Below are 4713 nucleotides of genomic sequence, written 5' to 3' on the forward strand. Positions count from 1 at the left end.
TGTCCTTTTGTTCTTCAGTCTAGTTGTGGAGGACGTTGCTTCACTGGCCCAAGTTGGCACCATCATTGTGCTCTTCCTGGGTGAGGCAGAGCAGTTGCTGGCTTCTGGATGGCTGCTCACGCTGGCTGCTGGCTATACACGGTAGCCTATGGCAACCCACTGCAGGAGGGGCTGCAGCCTACGCAGGCGCCGGAGACTCACGGCAGCCCAGCTCCAAGCTGAGCTGCTGTAGAGGGCAGTGTCACTGGCCCTCATATGTGGGATCCCAACTGGGGCACTCTGGCATCCCAAGTCAGCTCTCAACCAATGCGCCACTCAGCTGGCCCTGAACATTTTGTTATGTACTTATTTGCCTTCCTTATATCCTGTTTGATGAAGTGTCTATTCAAGTCTTTTGCTTATTTTAAAATTGGATGTCTTTTCTTGCTGTTGAGTTTTGAGAGTTCTTTATGGATTCTGGATACATGTCCTTTGTTGGATATGTGATACTTTCTCCCACTTAGTACCTTGTCTTTTCATTCTCTTAACAGAATCTTTGACACAGTAAATATATATTTATATATATATATATATTTTTTTTTTATCAAGAATGTTTCTTTTTGTTATTTTTATTGAGATGTAACTGATATGGCAAAATGTACTAATCTGAGTTGCATGGCTTGATTAATTTTTACATTTGTATTGACTCATTTAACGACCATCCAGACAAGATAGCATCACCCAGAAGTTTCCCTTGAGTCCCTGCCTAGTTGATATGCAGCATCCCATTTCCCACCTCCTCTGAAACACCTGCTGTTCTGACTTCTATCACCATAGATTAGTTTTGCCTAGAAGGTTTCTAATGATTGTGCTCCAAATTTTGTGACCTACGTGGTTTTGTCCTGGAAATTGGAAGTCTCCAAAACCCTGCCTTGGAGAGAGATTCCCATGTCCCTCACCGGATGTGCTGCAGAGGCCCAAGAGCAATACTGGGCTTCTTACCATCATGCTTCTGGCATGCCAGTGAGCAATGCTTTATACCAGGGTCCAAAAACTTGGTAGAAAATGGCAAAAAAAGATTTAGGCACCCTATAAATCCAGTGACACAGGAAGGGCACAGCCCCAGGAATCAACAAGCATGGGTTCAGCCCCACTCTCTGATGTCTACTGCACGTCCTTGAACTACATAACCTTGAGCCTCAGCCATCTCATCTGCAAAGTGGGAACAATAATACCCACTGTGGTGATCAGGCCTATTCACCAATATTTGGGTCTCTGTCTCCTTCCAGGTACCTAGGAAGGCTGTGTACATTGCCACTCCATTTAACTCTTACCAGTGAACCCAGGCATGGCTATGTGACTTAATTTGGCCAATTAAAATGTGTCCCTTCTACATGGAAGTTTTAAAAGCCAACATGTACTTTTCCATATTCTTTCTCCCTTCCATATGGCAGCTGGCAATATTTTAGATGGTGGCTGTTCTGTCAACCTGGATTCTGGAATTAGGACAATGTTGGCTCAGAGCAGAGCCTCGCCAACCCACCATCGATAGGGGGCAGGAACAATAAATAAACTTTTTTTGCATAAAGCCATTGAGATTTTTGAAGTTGTTTGTTATAGAAGCATAACCTAGCTTACTTAGCGGATATACCATATTATAGCTATTACCAGGAGTATATGAAATAAAATGTATGGGACTTATGGGAACAAATTAAGGTTTGATTCTCTTTCTTTCACAATCTCCTTTCTTTCTTTTTTTTTATATTTTTTTTATAAAGATTTTTTTTATTGGGGAATTGGGGGGATGGGAACAGTGCTGGGGAATTGGGGAAAGGGGAACAGACAAGTTGCTGTCGTTTTGTTCTTCAATCTAGTTGTGGAGGATGTTGCTTCACTGGCCCAAGTTGGCACCATCATTGCGCTCTTCTCTGGCGAGGCAGATCAGTCGCCGGCTTCTGGACGGCCGCTCACTGCGGCTGCTGGCCGCTCACGCTGGCTGCTGGCCACACACGGTAGCCCATGGCAATCCACTGCCACAGGGATTGCAGCCCACGCCGTCGCCGGCGACTCACAGCAGCCCAGCTCCAGGTTGAGCTGTTGTTCAGCATCTTAGCTGTAGAGGGCAGTGTCACTGGCCCTCATATGTGGGATCCGAACCGGGGCCCTCTGGCATCCCAAGGGAGTTCTTAACCATCGCGCCACTCGGCCGGCCCACAATCTCCTTTCTTTCTGAGGAGTCATGAACCCAGGGAAATTTTTACCGGCCTAGAGCCATTGATAAGAGATAAGAGAACAAACAGACAACCACTCAACCACAAAGAAAGAAGAAAAGGATACAAAGCAACAAAGGGTACAGAAATATGACACAGAACAAGGAGGAGAAAGTGATAAAGGAGAGACAAAGAAAAAGAACAGGGAAAAGAGATGCGGAGAGGATGCCTGAATCACAGACAGAGGGGATTCTAAGAAAAAAAACTGTTGAGGCAAATAGGGAAACTGTATCTGTTTGATAGTCAAGTAACATCATCTGTTATGGTAGCTGAACAAATAAGCTTGGGTTCTATTAGTTCCTGGTCATCCATTTATCAGTCTTTTCACCCACCATTTACTGAGCACCTACTGTGTGCCTGGCCCTGTGCTTGTGTAGAGTTTACAGAGATGAGCAAGACCCAGTGTGGGCCTCTGTCTGGTGTGAAACAGTCCCCTGAACAGTTAAGACACAATTTGGCCTGTGCAATGATGTAGGTGCTTTCAAGGCATTAAGGGAGGAGAAGGGGAACCAAACCCTGCTCAGGAAAGCCAGAAAGGGCTTTCTGGGAGACATGAGTCTGAGGGTCTTGGAGGATAACTAGGAGTTAGCAGAGGCAGGGTGGCTGAGGGCACGTTGGGTAGAGGGGCAAGGAGTCAGGTGGTAGAGGCAAGAAACTACAGGTGGTTTTCATAGCTGGGGTCTTAATGCGAGGCAGTGGGCATCAGGAGATGAGGCTGGAGCGGAACTCAAGGGCCTATCACAGGGGCTCTGTGGCTTTCACTGGGTGGGCAAGGGCAGATTTGGGAGGTTAAGCAGAGAAGTGACATGGTCATATTTTAGCTAAATTGCTTTGCCTTCTGTGTGGACAGTGGGTTGGGACAGAATCTCTTTTCATGAGATACATTGGAATTGGGCTGCCTGCACAGCCCAGGCGGTGGTCCGTGTGCTCCATGTGGGGTAACTACTCCCCCTTCACGACAACTCGGTGACAAGGGTATTCTTATCTTTTCCATTTTGACCTCAAGGTAACTGGGCACAGAGAGGTTAAGTTACGTGTCCCGGCTGCAGACCACTCTCCATCCCAAGTTCTAGGGGTCTTCTGTTCTGGGGAAGGCCCTGCACTTGGCGTCCTGCTTCAAGTTTAGGAAATTTTTCACAGCGATGACCTCATTCCAGCCTTGCAACAATAGCTTCTGTGAAGTAGGTATTAATCATAGTTAAAAAAACCGTCCAAAGAAAATAAAATGATTTGTCAAAGGTCAGAAGTTAGATGGCAGAGCTCCGACTCAGCCTTGCGTATTCCAACCCTGAGTCAGCTGTCAGGGGTCATGTTCATTTGTCAGTGGATACTGAGGCCAGCCTCACGCTCAACACGTGTGGTTTGTAGGCCCGGGCACTTTCCACTATACTCAGCTGCCTCCTGTCTAGGAAAATGCTTTTCTGAAGTAGATGGAGAGAGTCACAGAGAAATGAGTTGTTGGCCCATTTCCTACGGTTGGGCAATGGCTTCCGCCATCTGGACTGGGTGACGTCAGCTGTCTGGATTTCTGCCAGTGTTCTCCTGCCCAGGAAGCAGACTTCCGGCAGGGCTTGCAGCCATCTCTGGCCTCAGGAAGGAGCAGACGTCTCAATTTGCAAAGTGGGAGACTGAAAATCAGATCTCAGGGAAGGTTTCACTATAGGGAAGAAAGGAAAATGGGGAAGAGGAGTTCAAAGGACACTAGCTGGGGATGAGCAGGGAGCCCCTTTGGGGGCCTGGGGTCTTTCTTGGGGCAAGGGGGAGGGTCCAGGGATCAGACTGGAGGTTCAAGATTTTGTGACTAACAGACTTAAGTAAATTGGGGGTGGAGGGGGAAAAAGATAAGCAAAGCTGAGGAAATCTGGAAAAATTACATATAAAGATAGAAACAAAGAAGGTCAAATATGGGCCAAGACTAGAATGTTGATCCCAACCCTCACGCACTTTTCTGTGGACACCAACCAAGTCTTGAATAAACTGGTAACATAGAAATATAAGCAGCCCTCATTTCTTTTTTTATTATTATTTTTATTGTGAAATACACAATTTTTTAGAATTAGTTTCAGCTGTACAACACCGTACAATAGTTATACTTTTTACCCTTTGAGGTGACAACCCCCCTCCCCCAATCTGCCGCCCCACTCCTCCCCCAATATCATACATATCTATTACAATTCCCTTGATTCCACTCCCACACTATACTCCAGGCCTCATGACTATATATTCACTTATAGTTTACATACAATATTATACAACATCAGCTTCAGGCATACAGTGCAGTGATCAAGACTCTACCCCATCTATGATACTGTCTCCCTAGCAAGACATGTGACCATCTGACGCCCTACAAAATATTTACAACATTATTAATTATATTCCTTGATCTGTCTTTCATGTCCCTGTGGCAATATTGTAGTTACGTATTTATGCTGTCTAATCCCTTCCCCTTCTCCCTCATCCCCAC

This window comes from Hipposideros armiger, unplaced genomic scaffold (assembly GCF_001890085.2).
Source record: "Hipposideros armiger isolate ML-2016 unplaced genomic scaffold, ASM189008v1 scaffold_1050, whole genome shotgun sequence".
In the NCBI taxonomy this organism is placed as follows: domain Eukaryota; kingdom Metazoa; phylum Chordata; class Mammalia; order Chiroptera; family Hipposideridae; genus Hipposideros; species Hipposideros armiger.